This window comes from Pinus tabuliformis, chromosome 5_2, assembly GCF_031772625.1.
Source record: "Pinus tabuliformis cultivar Carrire ecotype Pingquan chromosome 5_2, CPIR1, whole genome shotgun sequence".
NCBI lineage: Eukaryota > Viridiplantae > Streptophyta > Pinopsida > Pinales > Pinaceae > Pinus > Pinus tabuliformis.
The window spans coordinates 765,097,199-765,117,890 of record NC_142306.1 but is presented as its reverse complement, the minus strand read 5'-3'; positions in this window follow the sequence as shown (position 1 = coordinate 765,117,890).

Genomic DNA, 20,692 nt, shown 5'->3' with positions numbered 1-20,692 from the left:
ATAACATGCTCCACAGAAGGCAATTTTAACTTCTTTCTCAGTACTTGAATTTTAGCTTCAGCTCCCTGCAAAAGTTTTTGAACAACACTCCTATCCTTAGGGTTTACACTGATATTTACAATTAGCTTCTTCAACTCCTCATTCTGAGTGGACAAAGCTCTAGAATTTGCCTTTTCAAGTTTTAATTGATTTACCACTTTCCCTAACAAAGCTTCAGCTTTGCTAGCATCCAAGGATGTTTTATTCAAATCACTATATATCAGTTCTCCAATCTGCCTGTGTAAATTTATTTTGTCAGGCAGTGGGATTTCTTTTGCCTCTACTGTCAAGTTGACAATCTTGAAACCAGATGAGGAGGATGTTGAAACTAGCAACAAGAAATGCTAAAAATAACTTTGTTATAGATAGCATTTCGGGATACATTCCAATTTTAATTAGTCCCTAAATTAAAATTGAGAATTCAAATTCGAATTTGATCTCATCAGTTGTTTGTAAAATAATTAATTAATTCATCTTGAGTTAATTAGTTGAAGAAAATCAAACATGAAGTCTATGTGAAGACATGCAACAGTTATCCCTTTGATTGAGGAAGTTATCCCTTAATTAAGGAGATCAAGATGAGTTGTACTTTGAGTTGTAATTAGTTAGCTCAGTTAATTGAGTTAAGTCCAGTTAGATTAGTTCCAACAGTTTTTGGAACTGATTGTGAGATCAGTTAGTCAATGCATGCATGCATGCAACTAGTGTACTTTAGATAATTGAAGATTCTCTCATAAATAACACATGCATGTCAGTTCAGACAGAGACCGAGTTAAGATCAAAGGATGGGACAATGTACTATCAGTTGCAGGAATATTCCCATGAGGATATCTCTTTCATGTAGAAGGAATTCATTCCTTGAGGATTGCGCAGTTATTTCAGAGGTTTGAGCAGTGTGTGAGGAATTATTACACACAGGTGGCAGCTTGAGGACCCAGGAGAAACTACACAAGGAAATAGGAGGCTTGGAGGACTGAAGGAAGGTACATGTGTTGTCTATTCTGTCTATGAGCAGCAGTGAGGGATTTGTACTGAGAGCTATATAGCTTGTGAGCTAAAGCTTTGTGTAATCTTGAGATATTTCCACTTGTATGATAATACAGATAGCGGGGTTTTTAGCTGAGGTTTTCCCCAGAGTATTCTTCTGTGTTCATGTGTGATTGATTTCTTCTTCATATGTTATATGTGTTCTATTTGATCTTGCTCAAAATCAATTAAGCTTCTGCAATTTTGTTTGTAGAAGTAGATCAAGTATTTTGCTTTAGTTACATTGCATTATCAGGTGATATACAGTGAGAATTTCTACATGGTATCATAGCAAAGGTGATCAAAGCGGAGAACATTATACAAAGAAGGGAGAAGTTCGAAGTTTTGAAGTTCTTGATTGTAGGTGCAAAATCGATTTCTTATCACATCTCAAAATTCACCAATGGCATTCAATGGCTTGAGACTCAAGTATGCCCTGGATGGTAGCTCGAATTACATAACCTGGAAGGATCGCATGGAAGTCGTATTAGAGGACAACGGGTTGAAGGACTTCATTGATCAAGAAGTCCCCAAGCCAACAACAGCTAATGCCCAAGAATTGGCAGAATGGAAGAAATGTGTGGCGAGAGTGAGGAGGATTCTTCTGGAGGGAGTTCGAGACCATATTGTCTTGAGTATCCATGGGAAGGAGACACCATTTTCAATGTGGAAGACATTGAAGGATCTATATCAGAATAACAACGATCAGAGGAAGATGGCGCTAAAAGACAAGCTTCGGAAAAGCAAGTGTGAAAAGGGTGACATGATCTCTACATATCTGAACAAGCTCACCACCTGCAGAGATGAGTTTGGAAGTGTAGGAATCATGACAGTCAATGATGACATGGTGAGCCTTTCTCTCCTCGGTCTTCCTAAGAGCTGGCATAGCTACTAAGACTCAGTGAATGGAAGAGAGAAACTACCAGATTGGGAACGACTGTGGTCGGATCTGATGCAGGAGGAGATCAGGAGAAGCACCAGAGATTGTTCTTCATCAAAGCATGATGATGAAGAAAATCTAGCCTTAGCAAGTAAGGCGAGGAAAGGGAAAGGGAAGGCTTCCCATTCCAAATCGATTTCTTCCCAACATGGGAAGAAGATTGACAAATCTAAAGTGTGATGCTTTAATTATCATGAGGTGGGCCATTATGCAAAAAATTGTCCACAGAAGAAATCCAAGAAGGGATCCTCGAAAGGATCAAATGGTGAGGCACTGGCCTCACAGTTTCGAATTGGATTTTACCCTCATCGCATGCATGGTTTCATTGATGGTGGGTTGTGTTTAGTACCTGGACAGTGGAGCCTCATTCCACATGATCGACGGCAAGAGTTTATTCAGTACCTTGGAGGAGAAGGACCTCCAGATGCGCATAGAGATGGGCGATGATGGAAAGTATTGTGTTTCAGGTGAAGGCATGGTTGTGTTTCAGAGGGAGCATGGAGCTCTTCTCACCCTGACTGATGTAAGTATGTGCCTGGACTGAAGAAGAACCTGGTGTGTGTCGCAATGTTGGAAGACAAAGGCTATGATGTAGTCTTCAGTAAAGGAAAGGCATTCCTGAGACACATCGCCACGGGTCAGACCAAGAGGATTGGGATTCGAGTGAAGAATCTTTACAAGCTAGAGGTAGATGATTGTGCTGCATTGAGCTCCAAAGCAGAGTTGGTGCAAAGCCAAGATATTGGCAAGTTATGGAATAGAAGGTTGGGCCACTTACATCATGGGGCCTTGAAGATCATGTAGCAGATCTCTACCGGACTTCCCAAAGGTAAACTTGAGCGAGTAGATACATGCAAAGGTGGTACCTTGGGTAAGTATGCAAAATCTTCCTTTCAGGATCGAGATAGTCGAGTTGAAGCAATCTTGGAGCGAGTTCATACAGATGTGTGTGGACCATTCTCAATAGCCTCCACCACTAAACAAATGTACTATGTTATTTTCATTGATGATTTTTCTCATAGATGTTGGATCTATTTCATGCATAAGAAGGATCAAACCTTCTCAAGGTTTTGTGAGTTTAAAGCCTTGGTTGAGAAAGAATCAGGAAAGAAGATCAAGGCCTTGCGAAGTGACAATGGTGGAGAGTATGTCTCTCAAGAGTTTAAGGACTTCTATGCAACAGAAGGAATTAAACGGGAGTTGACGGCACCCCATAACTTACAGCAGAATGGGGTGGCCGAAAGGAAGAACAGAACAGTTGTGGGAGCAGCTTGGGCGATGCTGCATGACCAAGGCCTACCACTTCATTTGTGGGCTGAGGCATGCAACACAATAGTTTGCTTGCAAAATAGAAGCCTGCATCGCATACTAGGGATGAAGACACCAGAGGAAGATTCTCCAGGAAGAGACCAGATGTGAGTCACTTCAGGATTTTTGGCTCATCGATTTATTTCCATGTGACCAAGGATGCCCAGAAGAAGCTAGAGCCAACAACAAAGTTAGGGATACTTGTGGCATACACTGATACTCCCCACAACTATCGGGTGTATTTGCCTACCAGTCAGAGGAGAGTGGTTCGCAGAGATCTTAAGTTCGATGAGCTGAAGGCCATGCGAGTTTCCCTTGAGAGGGAGCTCAAGATGCATGCAAAGGAGGAATTTTTGGTTCCTAAGGAGGAGGAGCCTTAGACTGATGCAGAGCAGCCGCATGCAGAGGTTCTAGGAGTGGAGACATCCACTCATGCAGAGTCTTCCAGAGATGGGCGGAAACGCAAAAGGGAGGCTGATAGATTGTTGTCGGATGCTATAGAGAATGTGGGAGAGCCATCTTCTCAGCGTAGACAGAGGAGGTCACCTGAGAGGTACACTAGTTACATGGCCCTTATTGGGGAATGTGTAGAGACCGAACCATCTTCCTTTGAGGAAGCAGTGCAGCAGCCAATTTGGGTTGATGCTATGGTGGAGAAGTATGACTCCATAGTTTGGAACAGTGTTTGGGATGTGGTTCCAAGACCGGAGAACAAGTCAGTTGTGAGTTCTCATTGGCTTTACAAGGTAACGCAAGCTATTTATGGTAGTGTGGAGAAACTTAAGGCAATATTTGTTGCCTGTGGTTTCTCACAGGTTGAGGGGATCGACTATGATGAGACTTTTGCTCCAGTAACAAGATACTCATCTATCAGATTGATGTTGGCACTATCAGCATAGATGGGTTGGAAGATCCATCAAATGGATGTGAAGACTGCATTCCTCAATGGCAAGATTGAGGAAGAGGTGTACATAGAGCTGCCAGAAGGATTTGAGAACCTTCAATTGTGAGTTGCATGTGTGCCGACTCAAGAGAGCCTTGTATAAGCTGAAGCAAGCACCTTGTGCTTGGTACACCAGGATTGGCAGTTACTTCACCAGGTTGGGCTTCACAAAGAGTGAAGCAGATGCGAACCTGAACCACATCATTGTAGAAGGTAAGCCATTGATCATTGTTCTTTATGTTGATGATCTAATATTAACAAGTGATGATTAGTTGATCAAGTCTTGCAAGGATGATCTTGCAAGAGAGTTTGAGATGAAAGACATGGATTGTTGGCATTATGATACATATGTTGTACTTGATGGCAACCCACTCATCTCAAATAATAAATTATAATGTAGAGAAAATTTCACGCACTTATATATAGAGAAAAGTTTATTTCATGTAGAGAAAAGTTCATGCACTTTTATGCAGAGAAAAGTTTATTTCATGTAGAGAAAAGTTCACGCACTTTTATGCAGAGAAAATTTTATTTCATGTAGAGAAAAAGTTCACGCACTTTCATGCAAGGAAAAGCGCGTATATGTTGGAGAACTTACCTTTGGTCCATGGTAGTTAGTCCTTGGTATTTGAACCTATGGTTTTGGACCATGGTACCTCATCAGAAGTGTTGATCCCAAGTATTGGGTTCGTGGTATTGGTTTATTATGGTTTTGGTCCGTGGAGAGAAAAAGTTCACGCACTTTCATGCAAGGAAAAGCCCGTATATGTTGGAGAACTTACCTTTGGTCCATGGTAGTTAGTCCTTGGTATTTGAACCTATGGTTTTTGACCATGGTACCTCGTCAGAAGTGTTGATCCCAAGTATTGGTTCATGGTATTAGTTCGACAGTTTTTGATCCTATGGTTTTGGCCCGTGGTATTGCATCCAAAAGTGTTGATCTCACGCACTTTCATGGTTGGTTCATGGTATTAGTTCGACAGTTTTTGATCCTATGGTTTTGGCCCGTGGTATTGCATCCAAAAGTGTTGATCTCACGCACTTTCATGGTTGGTTCATGGTATTAGTCCAACAATTTTTTGATCCTATGGTTTTGGACCGTGGTATTGAGAAAGGACTAAGGCTATAAAAGAGGAAGGATATCATTTGACAAAGCATCTTCTGAATTATTGAATATCTGATAAAGTGCTAGATCTGGAATATTGTGATTGGGTTATGGTGCAGATCTGGATTTGAATGAAGAAGGAACCTGAGCGTAAGGAGAAGGATAAGTTCTATTGATGGGTCAAAATCTTAAGGCTGGAATAGTGGTATCTCTATATGATTTTGATCTGTGATATGTGGCATACGCTTGATCTATAAATCTAATAATCTGGGTCTGAATTATTGATGCATGTTTTATTTTACACATGTTATGATCTGGGTATGTCTGATGTATGGAACAACTACAAAGTTATAAGGAAATATTTGCAGATCTGTATGCGGGTTGGCTTTGGTGAAATCAGAGATTGATGATGCAAGTGTAGTTGATGTTTTTTTTTTATGTTCTTGGATCCAGTCTGAAAATTAATGAAAAGTGGTCCTTGAAAGAAAAGAAGTAGGGGGTTGTAGCTCCCTTCCAGAAGAGACTGGAAAACGAGAGAGAGAGTTGTAGCTCTCTGCAGGTTGTAGCCTGCGTACTGGTAAAGGACTGCACCAATACAAAATCATTGTAAAATGAGTTTCTTATTAAAAGAAGATAGAGACATATTGCAGCAGGTGGTTTTCACCCACATTGGGTTTCCACCTTATATCTGGTGTTCTTTTGTGTGACTATTTGCTTTTCTTGTTCCTGCTCATTATTTTATGATTCTGACATACAAAGTAATGATCAATATTTGAAGAATTATTCAAAGTATAAATAAGGAAGATATATTGAAAAGAATTTGATAATACTGATTCACCCCCCCTCTCAGTATTATTTCCAACAATTGGTATCAGAGCCAGGTTCTTCTGAAGAAGCTTGATCGCTTGAAGGAAGATCTAACATCATGAGCAACTACGAGAGGGAAGCATCAATCAGGCCACCGATTTTTGATGGGACAAACTTCGTATATTGGAAGGTAAGAGTTACTGCCTATATTCAATCTTTGGGTACAGAAGTATGGGACATTATAGAAACAGGGTATACTTTTCCATCAGCTACTCCTACAGATTCAGCTGAGAAGAAGAAATATGAAACAAATGCAAAGGCGGTTAATACTCTTCTAGGATGTCTATCTCAATATGAATTCGTGAAGGTTATGCAATATAAATCCGCAAAAGAAATATGGGACAAGATTGTTTTGAGCTACGAAGGAGATGAACAGGTAAAACGTGCAAAACTTCAAACCCTCAGGATTCAGTATGAGAATCTCAGAATGTATAATGATGAAAGTGTGGCTAACTATTTTCTTCGTGTGGATGAGATTGTTAATTGTATGAAAAATTTGGGTGAAGAAATAAAAGAGGCTGTTGTGGTTGAAAAAGTTCTAAGATCTTTGTCACCTAGGTTTGAATCTAAAGTTTCTGCTATAGAAGAAAAGGAGAATCTACAACATCTTAAAATGTCACAACTACATGGAATTCTAACTGCTTATGAAATGAGAAAAGGAGGTCCATCTGACAGGAAAGAAGCTGCCTTCAAGGCTTCAGGTAAAGGAGAGTACTATGAATCAGGACATGGGTCAGAAGAAGAAGAAGAATCAAATTTTGTCAGAAATCTTCAACGGGGTGCTGGACGGTTCAGAGGTAAGTTACCCTTCAAATGCTTTTCTTGTGGAAGAGTAGGTCACTATGCTGCCAAATGTCCTCATAAGGATAAGATCGACAAGTGAAAGGAACCTATTAGATGGAACAAGAAACAGAATGCAAATAAGAAAAGCTACTACACTCATGAAGACAGTGATGGTCTATCAAATAGTGATGAAGATGAACGAGGTAATGACTATAAACTTTTAATGGCATTTGAAGATGATGATTACATGGATGCTATAGATGTGGATAGGTTTTATGAAGAGACTTTTAGACTTAAGACATGTATAGAAGAAAAGAATATGATCATTGATACTCTACAATTTCAAATTGATGAAAAAGAAAAATATCTTGAAAAGTTAGAAGGTGAAATTGTTGGCCTTAGAAAAGAAATTGAGAAAACAAAGGCTATTAATCTTAAGTTTGTCAAAGGATCTAAAACTCTGGATGAGATCATCAATGTACAGCGTTCTCCGCTAAACAAGACAGGTCTGGGGTATAATGGAGAAACATCTCAAGCATCCACCTCAAAGAGTTATCTTGATGCAGCAAGAAGGAATGAGCAAAAGCACAATGGAGATCATCAGGTAAAGAAGGGACGAAATACATCAAGAACGAACAAAGACTATCAGGTAAACCAGGGGCAATCTGTCTTAAGGATGAACAAAAGCTACAACCAGCCACAGGTAAAATCTTCTCAATTTGCTTCAAGAATGGATGACAACATAAATTACAATCATTTGGTCGGTAGATTTGATAATCGCAGAAGTTTCTTCAATGGGCAATGTTTCTCTTGCCATAACTTTGGTCACAAAGCAGCTCAATGTGTTGCATATAAAACAATCATGACTAGAGAAGCTCAAAAACAAAGAAGTATGATCGGGATTACAAAAAGGACCTATAACAACTTTTCGGCTCTTGAAAATGAAGTTGAATGTTCTATTTGCAATAACTTTGGTCATGAAGATTCTGAATGCAGGAGCAGGTTTCAGCAGACAAAGGAACAAGCCTCAAGCACCAGAACATGGAGAATAAAGGAACCACAAACAGAAAGATGTGGGATAGCCTTTTATGCAGAGGGACAGGAAAATCTATGGTACATCGACAGTGGATGTTCGAAGCATATGACAGGTGATAAAGAAAAACTTGAATCATATTCTGCTTTAGAAAAGGGAAAGAAAGTTTCTTTTGGAAATGATACTCCAGCAGTTATAAAAGGAAAAGGCACAGCTCAGTTAAAAGAAAAGGTTAAAGCTGGAAATGTTTTGTATGTTGATGGCTTGAAGCATAACCTTCTGAGTGTCAGTCAGATGTGCGATCAAGGAACCAAGGTAATATTTCGATCAAATGGATGTAGCGTTCGTGATCTTGATACAGGGAAAACAGTGATCAAAGGTAGAAGAACTCCAAATAATCTATACATATTTGAAGAAGGACAACAACAATGCTATTTGAGCAAGGATGATGAACATTGGTTATGGCACCGGAGGTTGGGGCATCTAAGCTTTTCACAAATAAGGAAGGCATGCAAATATCAGGCAGTTCGTGGTCTTCCAGATATCAAAATTCCAGACAACACTATATGCAAATCATGTCAGTTTGGTAAGCAAACCAGAACCAACTTCCCAGAGAAGGAAGGATCAGCCAGCAGGCCTCTTGAACTAGTCCATACAGATGTATGTGGTCCTTTCAGGACGAGGTCACCTCGAGGAGAAGAATACTTGATATTATTCATTGACGATTTCTCCAGGTTTGTTTGGTTAGGACTTTTGAAGCACAAAGACGAAGCATTCAAAAATTCAAATCCTTCAAAGCCTTGGTTGAAAATGAATCAGGTTACAAAATTAAGTGCCTCGGGTCCGACAGAGGTGGGGAATTTACCTCAAATGAATTTTTCGATTTCTGTGAAGAACATGGGATAAGAAGGGAATTCTCTACAGCTAGAACTCCTCAGCAAAATGGAGTGGTGGAAAGGATGAACAGAACAGTCCAACAAATGGCCCGTGCTATGCTTGATGAGTCCGGAACTCCCGCAACTTTCTGGGGTGAAGCTGCATATGCTGCGGTTGTTATTCTCAATAAAACAAATGTCCGAGTGAACAGCACTCAAACTCCTCATGAACTTTGGTATGGTGAGACTCCTTCGGTAAAACACTTCAAAATCTTTGGGAGCAAATGCTATATTAAGAATACTGATGAGCAACTTGGCAAACTTGAACCTAGAGCAAATGAAGGCATTCTTCTTGGTTATTCTCCACACAGCAAAGCATATAAGTGCTACAATAAAAGACTTGGAAGAATTGTTGACAGCATTGATGTAGTGGTTGATGAAAAAGGATACATTCCTAGGCAAGTAAATCATGAAAATATCGAAGAAGATGAAGACTACCCTCAAAGACAGAATGATGAAGAAGAAGAACCTCAATAAGCACCAGAGGAACAGATAAGGGTAGAAGAGAAGACTCCATCCAGGTACGTTCAGAAGAATCATCCAGAATCTCAGATTTTGGGGCAAAAAGAAGCAGGTGTACAAACAAGAAGAACAATTGCAGAAGCTTCAAGCTATTTGGCATTACTCTCATCCACTGAACCACAAAATATAAAAGAGGCATGCAAAGATGAATGTTGGGTCAAAGCAATGGATGAAGAACTTGAGCAGATCGAAAAGAACAACACTTGGGAGTTGGTTCCTAGACCAAAGGATAAGAATGTTATAGGGACAAAATGGGTCTTCAAAAATAAGTTGAATGAAAATGGGGAAGTAATTAGAAACAAGGCCAGACTTGTTTGTAAAGGGTATGTGTAGTAAGAAGGAATAGATTTTGAAGAAACTTTTGCTCCTGTTGCAAGACTTGAGGCCATCTGAATGTTCCTTGCTCTCTCAAGCTTTCAAAAGTTCAAAGTATTTCAAATGGACGTGAAATCAGCCTTTCTGAATGGAGACTTAGAAGAAGAAGTATACATTGAGCAGCCAGATGGTTTCATTCTTGGAAATGATCCAAATCTTGTATGCAGATTGAAAAAGGCTCTCTATGGTCTTAAACAAGCTCCAAGGGCTTGGTACTATCGTTTGGACAAATATCTTCATCAACAAGGTTTTTCAAAAGGATCAGCAGATAACAATCTTTATATAAAAATTGAAAATGACAAATTGTTGATACTTGTTGTGTATGTAGATGACATTATCTTTGGCAGCAATGAAGAATCTATGAGTCAAAGCTTTGCCTTGGTGATGCAGAAAGAATTCGAAATGTCCTTGCTTGGAGAATTGAGATATTTTATGGGCCTGCAAATCCAACAAAAGGAAGGAGGGATCTTCTTGTCTCAAACCAAGTATCTCAAGCAGATTTTGAAGAAATATGGCATGGAAGATGCAAAACCAGTATGTACACCCATGGTCACAGGATGTAGCCTCAGTGCAAATGATGAATTAGCAGCAGTACATCAACCAACCTACAGATCTATGATTGGAAGTCTACTTTATTTGACAGGTACCTGACCAGACATCATGCATGCAGTGGGAATAGTTGGAAGATTTCAGGCAAATCCAAAGGAAACTCATCTTCAGGCACTAAAGAAAATCTTCAAATATCTTCAAGGGACTCAAAATTATGGCTTATGGTATCCTAGAGATACAGATCTCACGCTTCATGCTTATACTGATGCAGATTGGGCCGGAAGCGTGGATGACAGGAAGAGCACAAGTGGTGGTGCATTCTTTATGGGTTCCAGATTAGTATCTTGGTTCAGCAAGAAACAGAGTTCGATTGCCTTGTCTACAGCTGAAGCAGAATATGTTGCTGCTGCATCTTGTTGCACTCAACTCCTTTGGATGATGCAGACCTTGCAGGATTTTCAAATCACTTGTACACCACCCATCTCCATCTTATGTGATAATACAAGTGCAATCAGCATTTCAAAGAACCCAGTCATGCATTCAAAAACCAAGCACATACCAATCAAGTATCACTTTCTTCGGGAACAAGTGCTTGAACAAAAGGTCAAGTTGGAGTATGTTCCTTCTAAGGAACAGGTTGCTGATATACTCACCAAACCATTGCCTAGGGAGACCTTTGAATGCCTCAGGCAAAAGCTAGGGGTTGTTGATGCATCATCTTGTTGTTGAATCTCTTCTGATTGTTGGTTGTACGCAAGGTTCATCTGAAGTATATGCGTACATGTGCTGGGTTGCGGATTGGTCAAAGATCGAATGGCACAGGTTCAAGGGGAGCATATCATGCATTGTTGGCATTATGGAGCAAGTACAAAAGGAGATCATGGATGTTGGTCTGAATATTGCTGCAATACGTCTCTATCTCTTTCATGGTCATGGATTATGGTTCTTCTTTACAGATCTGGTTTATAGTTAGGGGGAGCATGTTCTTAGGGGGAGCATAACCCTTTGCCCTTGATGTCAAAGGGGGAGAGTGATTGGTTGTTGTTGCCATCAAGTCCAAAGGGGGAGATTGTTGGCATTATGATACATATGTTGTACTTGATGGCAACCCACTCATCTCAGATAATAAATTATAATGTAGAGAAAATTTCACGCACTTATATGTAGAGAAAAGTTTATTTCATGTAGAGAAAAGTTCACGCACTTTTATGCAGAGAAAAGTTTATTTCATGTAGAGAAAAGTTCACGCACTTTTATGCAGAGAAAATTTTATTTCATGTAGAGAAAAAGTTCACGCACTTTCATGCAAGGAAAAGCGCGTATATGTTGGAGAACTTACCTTTGGTCCATGGTAGTTAGTCCTTGGTATTTGAACCTATGGTTTTGGACCATGGTACCTCGTCATAAGTGTTGATCCCAAGTATTGGGTTCGTGGTATTGGTTTATTATGGTTTTGGTCCGTGGAGAGAAAAAGTTCACGCACTTTCATGCAAGGAAAAGCGCGTATATGTTGGAGAACTTACCTTTGGTCCATGGTAGTTAGTCCTTGGTATTTGAACCTATGGTTTTGGACCATGGTACCTCGTCAAAAGTGTTGATCCCAAGTATTGGTTCATGGTATTAGTTCGACAGTTTTTGATCCTATGGTTTTGGCCCGTGGTATTGCATCCAAAAGTGTTGATCTCACGCACTTTCATGGTTGGTTCATGGTATTAGTTCGACAGTTTTTGATCCTATGGTTTTGGCCCGTGGTATTGCATCCAAAAGTGTTGATCTCACGCACTTTCATGGTTGGTTCATGGTATTAGTCCAGCAGTTTTTTGATCCTATGGTTTTGGACCGTGGTATTGAGAAAGGACTAAGGCTATAAAAGAGGAAGGATATCATTTGACAAAGCATTTTCTGAATTATTGAATATCTGATAAAGTGCTAGATCTGGAATATTGTGATTGGGTTATGGTGCAGATCTGGATTTGAATGAAGAAGGAACCTGAGCGTAAGGAGAAGGATAAGTTCTATTGATGGGTCAAAATCTTAAGGCTGGAATAGTGGTATCTCTCTATGATTTTGATCTGTGATATGTGTCATACGCTTGATCTATAAATCTAATAATCTGGGTCTGAATTATTGATGCATGTTTTATTTTACACATGTTATGATCTGGGTATGTTTGATGTATGGAACAACTGCAAAGTTATAAGGAAATATTTGCAGATCTGTATGCGGGTTGGCTTTGGTGAAATCAGAGATTGATGATGCAAGTGTAGTTGATGTTTTTTTTTTATGTTCTTGGATCCAGTCTGAAAATTAATGAAAAGTGGTCCTTGAAAGAAAAGAAGTAGGGGGTTGTAGCTCCCTTCCAGAAGAGACTGGAAAACGAGAGAGAGAGTTGTAGCTCTCTGTAGGTTGTAGCCTGCGTACTGGTAAAGGACTGCACCAATACAAAATCATTGTAAAAGGAGTTTCTTATTAAAAGAAGATAGAGACATATTGCAGCAGGTGGTTTTCACCCACATTGGGTTTCCACCTTATATCTGGTGTTCTTTTGTGTGACTATTTGCTTTTCTTGTTCCTGCTCATTATTTTATGATTCTGACATACAAAGTAATGATCAATATTTGAAGAATTATTCAAAGTATAAATAAGGAAGATATATTGAAAAGAATTTGATAATACTGATTCACCCCCCCTCTCAGTATTATTTCCAACATGGATCTCATGCACTACTTTCTAGGCATGGAAGTGTTGCAAAAGGATGGGGAAGTGTTTGTGTCTCAAGGCAAGTATGCCAATGAGATACTCAGGAGATTCCACATGGAGAAGTGCAAGCCCATGCAGACTCCTTTAGCAGGTAACTGGAGGAAGGAGGATGCTACTTCAGGTGAGGTAGTAATTGCTACTGTGTATTGACAGCTTGTGGGCTCATTGATGTATTTAATGAACACACAACCAAATTTGTGCTTTGCGGTGAACCAGCTGAGTCAAGCTATGGTTCAGGCTACTAAGTTGTTTTGGAAGGTAGCTAAGCATGTGCTGAGATACCTTAGAGGCACATCTAAGTATGGATTATGGAACAGACGGACAGAGGGAGTGCAGCTTCAAGGCTTCACAGATGCAGATTGGGCAGGGAGTCCATCAGATCGGAAGAGCACTTAAGGAAGAATTTTCAACCTTGGTTTGGCTGCAGTTTCTTGGTACAACAAGAAACAGAGGTTAGTTGCACTTAGCTCAGCAGAGGCTGAATACATGGCTGCAAGCTAGGCAGCATGTGAGGCCAATTTGATGCGGAAAATTCTAGTTGGGTTGCTTGATCAGAGGATGGGTCCAACTGTGATCTATTGCGATAATCAGAGTTGTATCAAACTCTCTGAGAATCCAGTATTTCATGACAAGTCCAAGCACATCGATATCTGGTATCATCATCTTCGAGACTGTGTGGTGAAGAGGATCATGTTGTTGCAGTATGTTTCGACCAAGGAGCAGGATGCAGACATTTTGACTAAGGCATTATCAAAATGCAAATTCGAGTTCCACAGAGACAGGATCGGGGTGGCAAACAATCCCTTTCTTGTTGAGAGGGAGTGTTGAAAATAGCAACAAGAAATTCTAAAAATAGAAATGCTAAAAATAACATTGATATAGATAGCATTTCAGGATGCATTCCAATTTTAATTAGTCCCTAAATTAAAATTGAGAGATAAAATTCAAATTTGATCTCAGCAATTGTTTGTAAAATAATTAATTAATTCGTCTTGAGTTAATTAGTTGAATAAAATCAAACATGAAGTCTATGTGAAGACATGCAACAGTTCTGCCTTTGATTGAGGAAGTTATCCCTTAATTAAGGAGATCAGGATGAGTTGTACTTTGAGTTGTAATTAGTTAGGTCAGCTAACTGAGTTAAGTCCAGTTAGATTAGTTCCAACAGTTTGTGGAATTGATTGTGAGTTCAGTTAGTCAATGCATGCATGCAACTCGTGTACTTCAGATAACTGAAGATTCTCTCATAAATAACTCATGCATGTCAGTTCAGATAAAGACCCAGTTGAGATCAAAGGATGGGACAATGTACTATCAGTTGCAGGAATATTCCCATGAGGATATCTCTTGCATGTAGAAAGAATTCATTCCTTGAGGATTGCGCAGTTATTTCAGAGGTCTGAGCAGTGTGTGAGGAATTATTACACACAGGTGGCAGCTTGAGGACCCAGGAGAAACTGCGGAAGGAAATAGGAGGCTTGGAGGACTGAAGGAAGGCATATGTGTTGTTTATTCTGTCTATGAGCAGCAGTGATGGATTTGTATTCAGAGCTAGATAGCTTGTGAGCTAAAACTTTGTGTAATCCTGAGATATTTCCACTTGTATGATAATACAGATAACGGGGTTTTTAGCTGAGGCTTTCCCCAGAGTATTCTTCTATGTTCATGTGTGATTGATTTCTTCTTCATCTATTATATGTGTTCTATTTGATCTTGCTCAAAATCGATTAAGCTTCCGCAAGTTTGTTTGTAGAAGTAGATCAAGTATTTTGCTTTAGTTATATTGCATTATCAGGTGATCTACAGTGAGAATTTATACAGAGGAAACAAACAATGCAGAAGGATGTGAGAAAGATAACTTCAATTGGTTTCCCTTAGGGTCCATAGAAGATAATAATCTGGTGTGGTATTCATAAATAATTTGAGCTTCAAGCCTGGACTCCATATTCTCCTTTACCCTTTTGTTGCTTTCTTCTATTTGACTGTATAATTGCTTTATGATAGGAACAATATTATAAGAATCTTCCGCTGAAATTGGAGAAGAGGGTGTACAAGCAACATCTCCCAATTGTAATTGAAAACCCATAGAAGCTGAGGAACTTCCACCCAAGGATACAAGTTCTATTTCTTTGTCTAACAACTTTACTCTCTTTGGAACTTCCACCCAAGGATCGAATTTACCATGTTTACCCTTATCCTCTCTTCTTACATCCCATCTAAGGACCAAATATTCAGTTTGAAAAAGGATATTTCTGGCTTTTGTGTCAAAAATCAATTTCATATTTTCCTGATAGCTGATTAAATTCTCCTTTACCTTCTCTCTACTTTCATTTAATTCCACTAACTGATTCATCCTTCTAGTTAGTGCATTTGGCTCTTCTTCGGCATCCTGAAAGACTACGACAACTGATTTTTTAATTGATTGGGAAACAAGGCAGTTGCTCCATATACCAATTCAAAAGATGATTTACCAGTTGACCTTTTGGTAGTCACCCTGTTTGGCCATAAAGCAAATTTTAGCTGTGAATCCCAGTTTTTCTTATTTTCCAGTTATGGTCTTCCTAAGTATCCTTACCAGAGTTTTGTTTGAGGACTCCGCCAACCCATTCCCCTAAGGATGGTAGGTGGTAGAATGTGAGAGTATTATATTATATCTCTGGAAAAAGTCAATCAACTTTGCAAACCTGAACACCTGAGCATTATCTGTCACTAACTTCTTTGGACAACCAAATCTAGTGAAAATATTCTCCTCCAGAAATTTAATTACCATTGCATCTGTTGCCCTCCTAGTTGGAACAAATTCCACCCATTTAGTAAAATAATTTGTACCTGTTAGGATCCATTTGTGTTGTCCACTGGAAGTTGGATTTATTTCTCCTATAAAATCTAGACCCCATTCTCTAAATGGTTCTTCAACAAAAACAAGAATCAGTGGTAAAGGTGTTAATTTCTTCTTTTCAGCAAACATTTGGCATTTCTCACAAATTCTTAAAAGTCTATAAATATTTGAAAATAAAGAGGGCTAGTAAAAACCAACTTTCAAAATTTTATGTGTTGTGATTTTCCAATTATAATGCCCACCACAAAAATTCCATTATGCTCATTACAATTTTCTATAGTCTCGCCTTCTGTCAAATAATGCAACAAGATATTAGAAGGATCCTTCCAATATAGCCTACCACTTGTTATCACTTACTTCTAGCCTTTCAATCTGGGAGCTTTGTATTTTGTTCCATCTAAAGAAGTTGGACAACTGAGAAAACATAGGTAATGGACAATATCTTATACTAAATTTTGTTATGAGGTTCTTTATCCTTACCTTTTCGTTCTGCAATTTCTTATTCATGAACTTCAAAAAGCAAATTCATTATGTCAAGATTTTTGCTAGTCCTTGCCCCTTTACCAATTTTGTGGGTTTAATGTCCATGTCATACTCTTGAATTTTTGCTATCCACTTCCCCTTTTTCCATCACTATCACTCTGAGTCAGCACATCCTTAACAACAACATTAGGAACATAAGCAATAATTTGAGAGTGGAGAACATAAACTCTAAAAGATTTTAATGCTTTAACCAGAGCATAGGCCTGCTTTTCTAGAATATTATACTTCAGCTTTGCATCCCTTAATACCTTGCTAAAAAATGCTACTGGTTGTTCCTTATTATCTTGATTTTTCTGCAAAAGTATTGCTGCAACAATAAAAGGAGAAGCAAATGAAAATATTTGAAAAGGTTTCTTATAATCAGGACTCACCAATACTGGAGCCTCTTGAAAAGCTTCTTTAATTCTTGCAAAAGACTCTCTAGCAGTTGTGGTCCATCTGACTTCTGCATCCTTTTTCAACATCTTAGTAATTTCTTTCACAATCTCTACATAATTTGGGATAAATATCCTGAGGAAATTTATTTTTCCCAAAAAACTTTGGATTTCCTTTTTACTCCTTGGCAGAGGTATATTCTTAATTGCTTCTACCCTTTTAGGATCAATATTTACTCCTTCTCTGGATACAATATGCCCAAGTAATTTCCCCTCTTTAAAACAAAATGAGACTTCTTTGGGTTTAATGAGAGGCCATACCTTCTACACTTTTCAAAAGTTTGTTGCAAATGTTTCAAGTGCTCCTCATCAGACCTAGAGAAAACTATAATATCATCTAAATAAATCACCACAAACTGATCTTTCTCTCCTACAAAAGCTATATCCATAACCCTATGGAAAGTAGCACCAACATTTATAAATTTGAATGGCATTTTTGCATACATGAAGGTTCCCCATGGAGTTGTGAATGTTGTCTTCTTTTGGTCTTCTGGCTACACTGAAATTTGATTATAACCTGAAAATTCATCAATCATAGACAATTTGGAAGATCTTGTTACCTTTTGTAAAATGTGATCCATCTTTGGGAGCAAATAATTGACCTTCAATGATGCTCTGTTCAAATTTTGAAAGACTCTACATAGTCGAATCTCTCGATTTTTCTTCCTTATTGGTACCAGATTAGCCTCCCAATCTGAATACCTAAGAGGAACAATTACCTCTGCTTGCAATAACTTTTTGACTTCTTTCTCAATTGATGACAGTAACAAAGGATTTATTTGCCTCAATTTATGCTTATATGGCTTAACTCCTAGTTTCAAAGGGATTTTATGCTGGATAATGTTGGTATCATAAGTTTTAAGGTCTTCATAAGACCATGAAAACACATCAACATATTTTTTGAGAAGATCTACATACCTCTGCTTATATTCTTTTGGAATGTCCTTTGCCAACTTGACCAACTTTGGTTGTTGTTATGTTCCAAGATTGCAGTCTTCAAGATGATCCTCCAAATTTGTTTTTCTTGCATTAACAACAACATCATTTGCATTGAATAATCTTTCCATGGGTACTAAACCTTTTGGGATCACATTGTTTTTCAACTGCACTATCTTTTGACCTCCTAGAGAATTCTTCAAAGGCAACTCATTATTTGGTTCTTCTTCTTCTATTTCATCTTCTTGATCAATCTCTAGATTGGAAATTTCACCTACCATTTCCATAAATCTTTTGATCTGTTCTTCGTCTTCAAAATCCTGCCAGTACTTTATATTATATGGAATGGAAGGTCTACTCCTAATTTTGACTGCATATCTGAGCATGGGATTCAATGGAGCCTTGAAAATATTGATTGCAATTGCCATTGAATTAACCAATATGTTTCCTTCCCTTGGTAAAAATTGTATGTTAAAATCAGAAAATAAATTATACTCTAAATCCCAGACTTCATTTCTATAGACTTTAAGCCTTGGATGTTTGATTTGGCATTGATTCTTGACTTGTTTAACAACCAATTCAGAATCCCCAAAAACATAAATACATTGTATTCCTATATTTTTAGCAACTTGTAAGCCAAGAATTAGAGCCTCATATTCAATAATATTGTTTGTGGAGTCAAACTTTAGTTTATAAGAAAAGAGAATAATAGGACCCGTGGGGGAAGCAGAAGAACCACAACTCCATTCTCGTCTTTTGAATATGCACCATCAAAATATAGTTTCCAAACTCCACTGACTACTACTTCTTTATTTTGTATTGCTCAAGGCACCTGCACTTTTGTATCTTCAGCAATTTCTTGAGATTCCTGTAACATGAAATAGGAAAAATCATCCTTTTCCTGGCTGTAAACAGGATAATTACTTGAACCCTCCTTGGTAATGGTTTTCACAAATATGGTTTCCCGATATAATCTCCTTTCTCCCCCACAAAAAACTAGAATGATTGCATATGTAAAATCTAATTTGAACACTCCTCCCAATTTGGCTCCCCAGGATCTAGAAAGTAACATTCCAAATCGAGCTAGAATGTCTGCAACAACCACATCCATCACTAGACTTCTAGCTGGAATATGGACCAATGAAATCACTAAATCCTTAATGATTCCCACACATTTGACACTTTTTTAATCAAAAGAGTACAAGTCTTTATAGGGTTTTGTAATTTGCAAATTAAACTGCCTCGCAACTAAGAGGGGCATTAAATTATGAGAAGCCCCTAAATCCAACATGCAATTATGAAGAATGAAAGAATGCTCCATAAGAGAAATATAAAATGGATGAGTGGAAGAATCTTGTTCCTCCATTGTCCAAGGCAAGAAACTAGAGGAGAGGTTGAACCCTCTTGGTATTTCAAAGAAGGTGATGTCTCATGGATTTTAAAGAAATATGTTATTTCTTTGGAAAAGGAAGTCATAATGAGTGTGAGGGTGCCTTCTTATATGGGTCTTCGCTACGACGATGCTTCACTATGGAAGACAGTTTGTCGGGGTTGAAATCACACGACCATTTGATGGCTTCATCTTCTAATTCACCTAGTAAATGAGATTGAATTAGTTGGGGTGGTTTCTTATTGTTGGATGTTCTTCTTAGAGAGGTACATGAAGAAATTGAAAGGTTTTGTTCGACAAAGGGAAAAACCCGAGGGGTCTATGGCAGAGGGGTATATATCGTATAAGTCTTTCTATTATGCTAGTGAGTACATAAAATAGATTGAAAACACACCATGTGTGGCGATTTGGGACGATGAAAGGGAGCTTCTCAAGTCAAATGGGAAGAGGTGCGAGATAACGAGTAAATACAGGCTTATCATTTGTCAAATTACTACATAGTAACTATTCACACTGAACTTAATATTTATGCATATTTTGATGTCATATATCTATATATATATATATATAGATGTTGGTTTGATTTCATCAGTGAATTCAGAAATTGAAGCCATCAACAAATTCATTCTTTACAATATGGTAGCGACACAACTGTGGGTCACATTATACGAACATAAGAGGAGGAAATGGGACAATGACAAGAAATAATTCAAATGGCTGAATGGTAGAAGTGTGCCTTATCCTGATCATTTAAAAGAAACCATGCCAATGACATGCCCTAACAGTTGGGTTGTTGATCAATTCATAGAGAAATATGGTGCATCTAGTCGTTATACACGTGTTGAAGAGGATGCGCTAAAAATAGGGATTGGGTGCATCAATTCAGTGATTATAATCTTTTTCTATACAATTTTAACTTCATACTGCACCTTTGAATTGCAAGATCTATATATATTTTATATTTTGAATTATGTTCGAGTTATTAGACTCATGACACCGTGATTGTTTCACTTTTTTTTTTTATAGGTGCATTTGTTACCATCTATGTGGGAATATGGACATCATTTTCACACGGAGGATGCCGATGATGGATACATCAGACAAGGTTGTGGAGTGGAAGTCAAGTTCAACCAATCTAGTCGTGATAACCACCGAGATCAAAACCTAATGTAGGGGATGTTAGGTTACGCTGGAAAGATACAAGAGAGCATTCAAGTGGACTTCTTTTCGTTGCAATGTGTTATTTTTAGGTGAAAGTGGTGGGGTACCTTCGATCAGAATAATGTAAAGGAAGATCGCGATAGTGGAATGATATCTATCAACTACAGAAAGATGTGGCATGAAGCTAGGGAGCCTTATGTTTTC